Source organism: Ziziphus jujuba, chromosome 11 (assembly GCF_031755915.1).
Source record: "Ziziphus jujuba cultivar Dongzao chromosome 11, ASM3175591v1".
Taxonomy (NCBI): domain Eukaryota; kingdom Viridiplantae; phylum Streptophyta; class Magnoliopsida; order Rosales; family Rhamnaceae; genus Ziziphus; species Ziziphus jujuba.
The window spans coordinates 4,603,206-4,617,500 of record NC_083389.1 but is presented as its reverse complement, the minus strand read 5'-3'; the positions used below and the strand labels follow the sequence as shown (position 1 = coordinate 4,617,500).

The window sequence follows — 14,295 nt, the reverse complement described above, 5'->3', positions numbered from 1 at the left end:
TCCAACCCATTTTAGTCAAAGGACATGCTATTTGTTTACATCCATTAGTTTGTAGGGGATTCAATGGAGACTTTGATGGGGATCAAATGGCTATTCATATACCCTTATCTTTGGAGGCTCAAGCGGAGGCTCATTTACTTATGTTTTCTCATACGAATCTCTTGTCGCTAGCTATTGGAGATCCCATTTCCATACCAACCCAAGATATGCTTATTGGGCTTGATGTATTAATGAGCGGGAATTACCAAGGTATTTATGCAAATGGGTTTAATCCATAGAATCATAGAAATTATCAAAATGGAATAACTGACGATAATAAGTGTACGGAAGAAAAGGAACCCCATTTTTGTAATTCCTATGATGCAATGCTTATCGGCAAAAAGAATCCATTTAGATAGTCCTTTGTGGCTTCGGTGGCTACTAGATCAATGCATTATTACTTCAAGAGAAGCTCCGCTCGAAGTTCACTATGAACCTTTAGGTACCTATCATGAGATTTATGGGCCCTATCTAATAATAAGAACCATAAAAAAAGAAATTCTTTGTATATACGTTCAAACCACTATTGGTCATATTTCTCTTTATCAAGATATTGAAGCAGCTATACAAGGATTTTGCTTGCCCTACTCATATGATACCCAATAATATGGTATCCAAGCTAAGTAATTCTATGACACCAGTGTGAATTCAGGTCTTTCCGATTCAAGTAGGACCATAGTTCCTGAATTTCTACACGAATCAAGATCGAGAAAAGGACGTTTTGCAATCATTGATTGAAACCCATTGGCGAACCCCACTCAGTGAAATATGGAGGTACTTATGGCAGAACTGTTGAAAAGGTGGTAATCTTGCCACCTTGTGCAAACCAAAATCCACCAAGGTTTGCACACTCTTTCTTTCTTTAAAAGATATATTTTGTTAAATGACTTAATGCAATATTTATTTCTATGTTTTATGTTCTTTTTAATATCCCTTTAATGCCTAAGTTTTATTGTATTTAGTTTAGGAATTGTCTCTTTGTTGGGTATTGATTTTATTTTGTAAAATAGCTATGTGCTGGAAACAGTTTTTCCAGCAACATAGGTCCATTGTTGGGGCTGGCATTCTTTGAGCTTTTAGAATGAGTTTATGATTTTTGGATATGTTGTAATAGACATGTAAATGAAAATATAAAAAAAATGACTTAAAAAGGCCTTGGGAAGCCCAAGATATGCAAGTTGCAAGTTGGCATAACTGCAGAGATTTCCAGCAGTTATGGCCCACGGGTTTTAGATGAATTGGAGGCCTTACCCAACTCTTTTAGACTTGGTATTCTCTATATTTCATCCTTGATATTTCAACATGCCACATAAAAAAAATTCAAGCAATTTGGATGAATATATCCTAGCCTTCCATCTGGTAAAAGTAGTGGTACAGAATTAGGTGGAGATAGTTTTTTGAAATTCAAAATCTCACCAACTCTTGTCACGATTATGCACTCACATGTGAAGCTGGTGGTTGAATGGTTATGTATCATAATTTTGAGTGAGAAATGTGTAAATTTTGAATTTTAAAGACTTCCATTTGGTCCCACGCACACCTCACAAGTATGAGACAAGTTTTGTATCTATATATGCAACAAATGAATGAAAAGCAAAAATGCATTAGTGTGTTGTCGAGTTTTATGGGGCCTACTCTAACATCTTCTCTTCTTCTTCATATTATTCTTCTTTCTTCAAAACAAAAACCCTAACAATTCTAAATATCACCATACCAAAAACAAACACACAAAAAATCACCCAAACATCAAACCATAAAGCGGATTAAATGTTATGCATAAGACTAACACCTTGTGTACAACACTCTTGGCCAAGTGAACCCAAAGCCACACCGAGCTCCAACAAGAACGGCCTAATCTGGCCTTTCATAATAAAGTGATAGATGGAACTACCATTAAATGGCTTATTAGTAGATTAATAGACCACTTCGGAATGGCATATATACATCACACATCCTGAATCAAGAAAAGACTCTGAGGTTCCGACAAGCCACCGCTACATCCATTTCGTTAGGAATTAATGATCTTTTAACAATACCTTCTAAGGAATGGCTAGTCCAATATGCTGAACAATAAGGTTTGATTTCTAGAAAAACACCATCATTATGGGAATGTACATGCGGTAGAAAAATTACGACAATCTATTGAGATTTGGTATGCTACAAGTGACTATTTTTGACAAGAAATGAATCCTAATTTTAGGATGACTGACCTTTTTAATTCAGTTCATATAATGTCCTTTTCAGGAGCTAGATGAAATGCATCTCAAGTACACCAATTAGTAGGTATGAGAGGGTTAATGTTGGATCTGCAAGGACAAATGATTGATTTACTTATTCAAAACAATTTACGTGAAGGACTGTCTTTAACAGAATACATCATTTCTTGTTATGGGGCCCGCAAAGGAGTTGTGGATACTACTGTACAAATATCGGATGTTGAATATCATACACACAGACTTGTTGAAGTAGTTCAAAACATTGTTGTATGTAGAACAGATTGTGGCACCGCCCAAGGTATTTGTATGAGTCCTCGTAATGGGATGATGCCGAAAAGAATTTTTATCTAAACATTGATTGGTCATGTATTAGCAAACAATATATATATAGGCTCTCGATGTATTGCCATCCGAAATCAAGATATTGGAATTGGACTTGTCAATCAATTCATAACCTTTTAAACACAACCAATATCTATCCGAACTTCCTTTACTTGTAAGAGCACATCTTGGATCTACCGATTATGTTATGGTCAGAGCCCTACTCATGGTGACCTGGTCAAATTGGGAGAAGGTATAGGTATTATTGTGGGTCAATCTATTGGGAAACCGGGCATTTAACTAGCATTAAGAACATTTCATACCGGTGGGGTATTCACAGGGGGTACTGCAGAACATGTACCAGCCCCTTCTAATGGAAAAATAAAATTCAATGAGGATTTGGTTCATCCTACACATACATGTCATGGGCATCCTGTTTTTTCTATGTTATATAGATGTGTATGTATCTATTGAGAGTGAAGATATTATACATAATGTGTCTATTCCACCAAAAAGTTTTATTTTAGTTCAAAATGATCAATATGTAGAATCCAAACAAGTTTTTGTTGAAATTCGTACCAGAACATACACTTTAAATTTAAAAACAAAATTCAAAAACATATTTATTCTAATTAAGAGGGAGAAATGCACTAGAGTACTGATGTATACTATGCACCAGAATTTATAGATAGTAATGTCCATCTCTTACCAAAAACAAGTCATTTATGGATATTGCCAGGAGTTTCATGTTGATCTAGTGTCGTCCCCCTTTCACTCCACAAAGATCAAGATCAAACGAATGTTCATTTTATTTGTGCCAAAGGAAAAAAAATTTCTAGCCTTTTAGGAAATCCAATAAATAAGGATCAAGTAAAACACAAATTCTTTAGTTTGGGTCTTTTTTGTAAAAAAGAAAGTATCATTTCGGGTTATTCAGAATTGAATTGAATCATATATAAAGGTCATTGTAATTTCATATTTCCTTATATTCTAATGAGAATTCTAATTTATTTTTATGGCAAAGAGACGATGAAATAGGCTCATTATTCCATTCTAGTGGATTCAAAAAACGAGATAAAGAACTAATGCCCTAACCCACTATTTCGATTGAAATACCGATAAATGGTATTTTTCATAGAAATATTATTTTTGCTTATTTTGATGATGCTCAATACAGAATAAAAAGTTTAGGAATTACTAAATATGGGATGATAGGGTTGTATTCAATCCTCAAAAAAGAAGATATGCTTGAGTATCGAGGAGTCAAAAAATTTAAGCCAAATTACCAAATGAAAGTAGATCAATTTTTTTATTCCCGAGGAAGTGCATATTTTACCCAAGTCTTCTTCCATAATGGTATGGAACAATCATATCATTGGTGTAGATAGATGAATCACTTTAAATATAAGAAGTCGAGCAGGCGGATTGGTACGAGTGGAGGAAAAAAAAAAAAGATTGAACTTAAAATCTTTTCAGGAGATATCCATTTTGCTGTAGAGATGGATAAGGTATTTCAACACAGCAGTATCTTGATACCATCGGGAATGGCAAAAAAAAAAAAAATGTAAGGAATCAAAAAAATTGAAAAATTAGATCTATGTCCAATGGATCACACCTACCAAGAAAAAAATATTTTGTTTTGGTTCGGCCCATAATCATATATGAAATAGTGGACGGTATAAATTTAGAAACACTTTTTCCCTGGGACCCATTGCAGGTAAGTGATAATCTAGAACTTAGAGTTGTAAATTACATTCTTTATGGAAACGGAAAACCAATTAGTTTGGACTTGTTTAGTGTTGAATTGGGACCAAGATAAAAAAAACTTCTTCTATCAAAGAGGCCCACACTTCCTTTGTTGAAGTAAGGACAAATGGTCTGATTCAAGATTTCCTAAGAATCAACTTACTAAAATCCCATATTTTGTATATCAGAAAAAGGAACGATCTGTTAGGTTCAGGATTGATCTTTGATAATAGGTTAAACCGTACCAATCCATTTTATTTTATTTATTCCAAGGAAAGAATTCAACAATCACTTAGCCAAAATCAAGGAACTATTCGTGCATTGTTGAATAGAAGTAAGGAATCTCAATCTTTGATAATTTTGTCATCATTTAATTGTTATCAAATGAGTCTATTCAATGATGTAAAATATTACAATGTAATAAAAGAATCAATGAAAAGAGATCCTCCAATTAGGAATTCATTAGGCCCTTTAGGAATAGCCTCTCAAATTGATAATTACCTTTTAAAAACTCATAATCAGATCTCAGTAACTAAATATTTAGAACTTGACAATTTAAACATACTTTTCAAGTACTTAAATACTGTTTAATGGATGAAAACGGGAGAATTTATAATTCCACTCCATGCAGTAACATCCATTTGAATCCATTCAACTTAAATTGGCATTTTGTCCATCATAATTATTGTGTATAAACATTTACACTAATTAGCCTCGGGCAGTTTATTTGTGAAAATGTATGTATAGTTTAAAAAAGGTCCATACCTCGAATTGGGCCAAGTTATAATTGTTCAAATTGACTCTTTAGTAATAAGATTGGCAAAGCCTTATTTGGCCACTCCAGGAGCAACTATTCATGGCCATTATGGAGAAATACTTTCCAAAGGAGATACGTTAGTTACATTTATATATGAAAAATTGAGACCTGATGATATAATGAAGGGTCTTCCAAAAGTGGAACAAGTGTTAGAAGTGCATTGATTGATTCAATATTGATGAACCTAGAAAAGAGGGTTGAGAGCTAGAACAAACATATAATAAGAGTTCTTGGAATTCCTTGGGGATTTTGATTGGTGCTGAGCTAACTATAGTGCAAAGTCATATTTCTTTGGTTAATAAGATGCCAAAGGTTTATCAATCCCAAAGGTACAAATCCATAATAGACATATAGGAATTATTGCACGTCAAATAACATTAAAAGTGCTAATTTCAGAAGATGGAATGTCTAATGTTTTTTCTTTGGGAGAACTAATTAGGTTGTTATGAGCGGAACAAACGGGGTATGCTTTGGAAGAAGCAATTCGTTGCAGAGCCATATTATTGGGAATAGTGAAAGCATCTTTAAATACTCAAAGTTTCATATCCGAAGCGAGTTTTCAAGAAACTGCGTGTTTTAGCAAAAGTTGCTCTATGTGGTTGTATCGATTGGCTGAAAGGTCTAAAAGAGAATGTTGTTCTAGGGAGGATGATACCCGTTTGGATTGGATTCAAAAGATTAGTGCACCATTCAAGGCATCATCACAACATTCCTTTGGAAATGAAAAAGAAGAATTTATTCGAGTGGGAAATGAAAGACATTTTGTTGGACCACTGAGAATTATTTGATTTTTGCATTTCAAAGAATTTACATGATATATCAAAACAATGGTTCCTAGGAATTAATGATTCCTAAAAGGGAATTCATCCTTTTTTTTTATTTGTATTGTGGTTGTTTAATTTCATAATAGAAATAAAGTTAATAACGAATAAAAAGAAATGAATGGTCTGGATCATGTATCAATGGCCAATCTTCGGTAGAAGAGAAGGTTCCCTGGGAACAATTATTTATTTCTATTTTAGCTTGTCTTTTTTTTTTTTCAACAAAAAAAAGAAAAGAAAAAAAAAGAGAAGAAGTGTGGGGAGAAATGACAAGAAGATATTGGAACATTAATTTGGAAGAGATGATGGGAGCAAGAGTTCATTTTTGTCATGGTACTGGAAATGGCATCCTTGAATGGCACCTTATATCTCTGCAAGGCATAAAGGTATTCATATTATAAATCTTACCATAACTACTCAGTTTTTTACAAAAGCTTGTGATTTAGTTTTTAATGTAGCAAGTAGGGGAAAAGAATTCTTAATTGTTGGTACCAAAAGTAAAGTAGCTGATTCAGTATCACGGGCTACAATAGAGGGTCAGTGTCATTATGTTAATAAAAAAATGGCTTGGTGGTATGTTAAAAAATTGGTATACTACAGAAATGAGAATTCATAAATTCAAGGACTTGAGAATGGAACAAAAGACGGGGAGACTCAATCGTTTTCCGAAAAGGGATGCAGCTGTGTTGAATAGACAATTATCTTACTTACAAACATATCTCGGCGGGATTAAATATATGACTGGATTGCTAGATATTGTATTAATTGTTGATCAGCAAGAAGGATCTACAGCTCTTTGCGAACGTATGACTTTAGGCATTCCAATGATTTATTTAATCGATACAAATTGTGACCCAGATCTAGCAGATATTTCGATTTCGGCAAATGATGACGCTATAGCTTCAATTCGATTAATTCTTAACAAACTAGTATTTGCTATTTGTGAGGGCCGTTCTAGCTATATACAAAATTCTTGATTAATAATAAGATAAGTAAATTATTTTTGGAACTCCATAGAATAGATTTATTGAATCAGTTACTATTTCTGACTCACATAAAAGAGATAAAAATAACCGAGGATATTATGCGATTAGTAGGTATTCAAAATATCCAATGCAAGTATGCAAATAAAAAATGAGATGGTTGAATCAAAATAATTCATTTTAAAGTTCTACTTCTTTCAGAGGTTAATAAGAATTATACGATCTATCCGATGTGGAAGTAGGCCAACATTTCTATTGGCAAAGAGGAAGTTTCCAAGTGCATGGCCAAGTACTTGTTACTTCTTGGGTTGTAATTGCTATCTCATTAGGTTCAGTCATTATAGCTATTCGAATTCCACAAACCATTTCAACTGACAGTCATAATTTCTTTGAATATGTCCTTGAATTCGTTCGAGACATGAGCAAAATGCAGATTAGAGAAGAATATGATCCCTGGGTTCCATTTATTGGAACTATGTTCTTATTTATTTATTTTTCAAATTGGTCAAAGGCTCTTTTACCCTGGAAAATCATACAGTTACCTCATGGGGAGTTAGCCGCGCCCATAAATGATATAAATACTACTGTTGTTTTAGCTTTACTCACATCAGTAGCATATTTCTATATGGGCCTTTCAAAAAAGGGATTAGGTTATTTCGGTAAATATATTCAACCAACCCTAATCCTTTTGCCCGTTAACATCTCAATATCTACCAAAGGGACAATAATGAAAGCGACGATAAATACAGAAGTTATGGTCAATAAGGCAGGGATCATCAAAACACCAAACCATCCAATGTAAAGATGGTTTTCAGTGCTAGTTATCCAGTTACAGAAGTGACCCCATAGGCTTTCGCTCTCGCGTCTCTCTAAAATTGCAGTCACGGTAAAATATTTATTTATTTAATTATTAATCATCAGGGACTCCTAAGCACATGAATTTTCTATAAACAGATAATCAAGGGCTTGTTATTCAACAGTATAACATGACTTACATACCTATGTCAACCAATATTCAACATCCATAGATATATTGAGGTTTTTATCTATCCAGATTCATCCATTTTTTTTTAATAAACTGAATAAATAAATTGAATAAAAATAAATAAGTTACAAAATTTGGATTAAAATTCGGACTTAATTTAGATACATATGATTTCGATAGAATAATTAGAATGGGTTGCCTGGGACTCGAACCCGGAACTAGTTGGATGGAGTAGATAATTTACTTCCTAGAATTAGAAAATAAAAAATAGGTAAAAATCTCTCCCGAACCGCACTTGCATTTTTCATTGCAATGGATTTCCCTTTGTATACATCTAAAATCCAGCTCCTTCCCTAGACAAGCCTCTAAGAAAGTTGGATATTAAGTTGATCTACTTTTACTCTTACTACATGAACATTTCATAAAAGATGACTAAATAAATTTTTTGTTATCTCCTCAACATTTAAAGATAATTTCCATTTCCATGGTTGAACAGCTAATCATTCATGATTGACCAGATTATTGATGGAAACAATATCCAAATACCAAATTCACCCTCTATATAACCTTCAAAAAGTCAACTAAGTTCTTGCAAAAATCAAAGAAACAGCCCCTTCTTCCTACGTAAAGAACTCTTCCAATAATTCCGAACCTAATCTTTTCAAAAAAACTCGTACAGTACTTTTGTGTTTACGAGCTAAAGTTTTAAGACAAGAAATCAAAGTATATATTTTATTTGATACAAACACTTTTTTTTTTTTTTAGGATCTGCTGAAATAATGAGAAAGATGTCTGCATATATGTGCAAATCAGTCGATAATCTCAACATTTGACGAATCAGCCTAGGTCGACTTACTAACAAGATGTCCTAATGCGTTACAAAATTTCATTTTAGCCAGTGATCCAATCATTGGGCTAATTGGAACAAATGTATCAAGCTTCTTTATAGCATTATCCATTATAAATGAATTTTCTAGCATTTGACTCCCTACCATTGAAAGATTTAGTTGCACACTTAAAAGATAACCTAAAAACCCGAAAGAATGGTTGGCCAATTGGTTTATATAGATCCTTCCTGGTTGAGCCCACATATAAAAATGACATTGCCATAAAAAGGCAAGAAAATATTGCCATTTATTCATTAGAAGAGGCATATCTTTTGAAACCAAAATCGATTTTCCTTAATATCTAACGTAATGCACGAAAGGTTCCATGAAGAACCATATGACTGCCGAAAAATCATTGGAGAAGACTTCTTGTACAGGATGTTTTATTTTTCCATAGAAATAAATTCGCTTAAAAAATACGCCAGAAGATGTTCATCGTAAATGAGAAGATCGATTTACGGAGAAAAAGTAAGATGGATTCATATTCATAAACATGAGAATTATATAGGAACAAGAAAAATCTTGAATTACTTTTCAAACAAAAAAACATAAATAGATTTTTTTGGAGTAATAACACTATTCCAATTATAATACTCATGATGAAAAAACCGTAATAAATGCATTAAAAGGGGCATCTTTCACCCAATAACGAAGGGTTTGAATAAAGATTTCCAGATGAATGGGTTAGGGTATTCGTAGCCCTGATACATAATTTAAATGTGGGAATTTGTCCTCTAAAAATGGAAATATTGAATGAATTGATCATAAATTAGAATATTTTATGACTTCTGGCCTCGAAGATACTAATCGTAGGGACCATAAAGAAAATAGAATTTCCACAATGACTGCAAATCCCTTGGATATCATTTGAGAATACAAATTCTTGTTGTACCCAAAACATTTATTTTGGTCAGAATCATTAGCGAAAATAATCAAATGATGATGGTGATACATTTGAGTAATTAAACGTTTTACAATTAGTAAACTAGATTTATTGTCATAACGTACATTTTCCAGCAAACTCGATCCGTTTAAACCATGATCATGAGCAAATGCATAAACATACTCTCAAAAGATAAGTGGGTATAGGAGATCATTTTGCTGAGATCTATCTAGTTTGAAATATCCTTGAAATTCTTCCATTTGAAATTCGATTTAAACTAGAGATAAGGGGTTTATTGGGTTATCAAATGATTGCTGAGATCTATCTAGTTTGAAATATCCTTGAAATTCTTCCATTTGAAATTCGATTTAAACTAGAGATAAGGGGTTTATTGGGTTATCAAATGATACAGAGTACGATACAATCAAAACAAGGTATTAGAGTACGAAAAAAATAGATGCCTCGGAAAAAGGTAAGACCATCAGCAGACTCTTTATCCTCTCTTTTTTCATCTAAGTGATTTATGTTCAGTCTAAGATAACAAGATGGTTAGAAATCCTTTATTTTTGCAATCCAATCGCACTTTTGAATTTATTTTTTTATTTTTTAAAAAAAAAACTCTTTATCAATATACTACCTTCTTCTACACATTTACCTCCACCTCATAATGGAGAATACCTAATAGGTAGGACTCATAAAATGAGGAATCATTCGAGTAATCATTCTACACATTTAACGTCTGATTAGTTCAAGTAATCATTCGGATAATCATTCAAAAATGAGGACCAAAAGCTCGTTACTCTTTGTTTCCCTATAATTGGGGCCACAGTTGGGCTTTGTCCATTTATTCACTCGACCTGACTTGAATTTGATTTTCCAATTTCTTTTTTTCCGCCACACCAATAATTCAAACAATTTAAACAAGGTTTTGGACATATCCAGAAAGAATGAAATATTCTAAGAATTCTCCATTGATTCAACATGCTACTTTTTCCATTCATTCCTTTCAGGATCAGTTGCGGTCTTACAAACTCTACCAATGGTATGGACGAATCCGTTGCTTCATACAAATGTGTAAAAGATGCTAACCACACCTAAATGCCGAGTAGTCTATCGTTGAGTGAGCAACACAAATAAAAAATTAGGATGTGTAGTTACAATCACAATCCCAATAAAATAAATAAAAAAGTGAATTGCACGGCGTAATCACAACATTGAATTTGAAATAGCAAAACAAATTGTATCATACAAAAAAAAAACTACTTGTATTACAAAAAATCCAATGAACCCATTCCTTGAATGAAATCAAATTTATGGTACGAAGAAAAATAGATCCATTTATCCACGATTGAATTATATTTATTCGATACACTATTGTCAATATGAGTATTGAGAAAAGAATCCAATGGAGAAGTAGACAAAAATAAAATATTGTAAATTTAAATTAAAAAATAAGGGCTTATGTTGGATTGGCACTATATAGCTAATCAACATATAGACAAATAAGGGATGTAGATGTAAGAAAAAATTAATAAAGAAAAAAAAAATAGAAGTAGAAAAAAGCTCGAATTTCGTCAATCAATCAATATAAGTAAAAAAAAAAGCTTAATCCCCCCTTTTATTCGTTCATAGAAATCCAACTAAACCCCATTACCATTAATGGTATTACCCAAAATTGAAAGTAGGAATAACAAATTAAAAGAGAATAGTAGAGAAAAAGACTATACAAAGTTCTCTACAAGTGATCTCCACCTTCTTTATTTATATATTTCATTTTGATATATCATGACCGGGTCTTTGTAGGCTGAGTGCCTTTTTTAAGGAAATATAGAATAGTACGAACATTTAAATAGGTTTGATTCTTTATCGGGTCATAAAAACCCACTTTTCGATGATCTCGTCCTTCTCTTTTAGATCAAACTTCAATTGTAATGATTCGATAAATAGCTCATTGGGATAGATGAACAATAACCCTCAGAAACGTATAAGAAGTTTTCTCCTAGTATGACTCAAGAAATTGGAAATTATATCTATGTATAGATTGACAAGGTCAAATATATCCATAAAATCATCAAATCAAAGAAGTTTTCTCCTCATATGGCTCAAGAAAATTGGAAATTATATCTACGTATGCAATGATAAGGTCAAATATATCCATAAAATCATCAAATCAACCAGACTATAATTTAAATACTTATTCTTTCCCCCACCAAAAAAATTATTCATATTTACAATTTGCACCCTCATAACTCGATTGGATAACTCTCAAATAACTCAAGGAAACCTTTTAAGCATTTAATTTATTGAGTGGTATCTAACCCCCCTTTTGTCTGTCTCTTTTAGAATCTCTTTTGATTCTGTACTCTGATCTAGTTGTTGAGATAATTGAAAATGGTATTTCCTTGTTTGAGGAACCTTTATCTTTACCTTGAATTATTGGGTTTAGACATTACTTTGGTGATTTTGAATCATTTCAAAATGGCAGCAGCATACCCTTTTTTTATGATTTCTTTCTATCAAAGAATCATGCGACTGGGTGATTCTTGTGCAATACACTTTTGATTTGATCGAAAAAGTTTTACCAATTCCAAAAAAAATTGACTTTTGAATTTGAAACTTGCTTGAATTGGATCCTTTCGATTTATATATGGAAAATATATTTACAAATATATTTACGAAGTTGTCCCAATTTATTGATTAATACTAAGCTTAGATCCTTGCCTCTAAGAAATGAATCAATACTTTTTACTCGAGTTCCATCATGTATGATTTTCATCACCCCTCCAAAAATAAAAATGAGAGTTCTATTGAAACAGAAGAAACGATGTCGAGTCAAGAGCACTTTCATTCCTCTATAATTCCTGTATAATAAAAAATGGTGGATGTAAGAATCCACAATGGATTATGTCCTTCAAGTTGCACATTGCTTTCTACCACATCGTTTTAAATGAAGTTTTTGGTAATGAAAAGCTCTACTTATCTACTTATATTATAAATATCACAAATGCATTTTTTGAAAATTTCATTTTCTATTTCTAAAACAAACTTTATTTCTTGGTGTCAAAATACAAAATAAAAAGAGCAGGGTATGGTCTAAAATAAAATAGCGAATCTATTCTATTCTCTTTTTTCCTATAAAAGAATTTTGGAGATTGTGTAATGCTTACTCTCAATCTATTTGTTTACACGGTAGTAATATTCTTTGTTTCACTCTTTATCTTTGGATTCCTATCTAATGATCCAGGGCATAATCCTGGACGTGAAGAATAAAAATAAAAAAAAAGGAAATAAGGTTTTTCTTCCTTGATTTTAAATCATTCTTAGCTTAGTAGGATTTTATCTATTCCACACTAAACTCGCGAGAAATTTGAAAGAAAAGAACAAGATATCGATGAAAACGAAAAGACAGGGATTTGAACCCTTGATACGAAAAGCTCATACAATGGATTAGCAATCCAACGCTTTTGTCCACTCAGACATCCCTCCCCAAATTGAAAGGAGGTAATTACTATGTTACATCACAAAAATAAGGCTTGAAAAAAGCCCTTCTTTTTTTTAAATTTTTTTTTAGTGTTTTTTATATTTTTTATTATTTTATTATTTATTATTTTATTATATATAATATATATATATACAATAGTTCATATAATAGATAAGGAATGATGATGATATAGAATTAAATTCCATTTAGACCATTTAGATAAAATAAAAGCATTTACATTATATAATTATATTATATAAAATGTATATAAAACGTATATGTATGTTATATAGAATTCTATAATCATATAACATATATGTATAAAGATATAACATATATGTATAAAGAAAAGACTTGAAAGAGATATCAACAATCCAATCTACACAATCTAAAATAGTCCAATATATAAATCCAATATAAATGAAATAGATATAAAAAATCCAATATAAGTCAAATCTAAAAATGGAATCTATATTTGTTAATATGTTTAACATAGGTTTTTTAGATTTTTTGAATAGATTTATATAATTAGTATATGTTTAATAGATATATTCTATATTTTATATAATATATAAATAGAAAAAAGAAATAATAGAAATAATGAGAAAAAAAGTAATATTTATTATTAATAATAAATAAAAAAACCTCTTTCAGTTCATCCGAAAGGGCCCTTTATTTCCACGACTTGGCCTGGTCAGTACCTAGCCGGGCCGGGCCTTTTTGTTTTGTTCAATTGTAATAAGATAAAATGATTTATTTAATTTTAAAACAACTAATTCGAAACCAAAACAAAAAGGCTTGTTATTGAAAAGCAAAAGTCATAAAAATACCTATTTGATATAGAATCAAAGCGAGATTTCTTATCTTCTTTATTTTCTTTTTTCTTTTTCTTTTTTGGTTTATTGATATTTTACTAAAATAAAAAATAAATAAAAATATGTATATAATAAAAAACGGAACTATGGATGCGTGCACAATGCATTTTTTTCTGATCCTATCTTTTGATTATGCCCGAGTTTCTTGTTCAACGAAAAGTCCATTTATATATAATAATTGGATTGGAGCGGGTATAGTTTTAGTGGTAAAAGTACGATTCGTTCTATTAACCCCTGAATA

General features: G+C 31.7%; 2 pseudogenes; both read left to right on the top strand.

Annotated features, from left to right (window-relative positions):
* The first annotated feature begins 86 nt into the window (after positions 1–86).
* Positions 87–5,994, top strand: LOC132799959 (DNA-directed RNA polymerase subunit beta''-like; annotated as a pseudogene).
* Positions 5,995–6,226: 232 nt separating this feature from the next.
* Positions 6,227–6,937, top strand: LOC132799855 (small ribosomal subunit protein uS2c-like; annotated as a pseudogene).
* Positions 6,938–14,295: the final 7,358 nt, after the last annotated feature.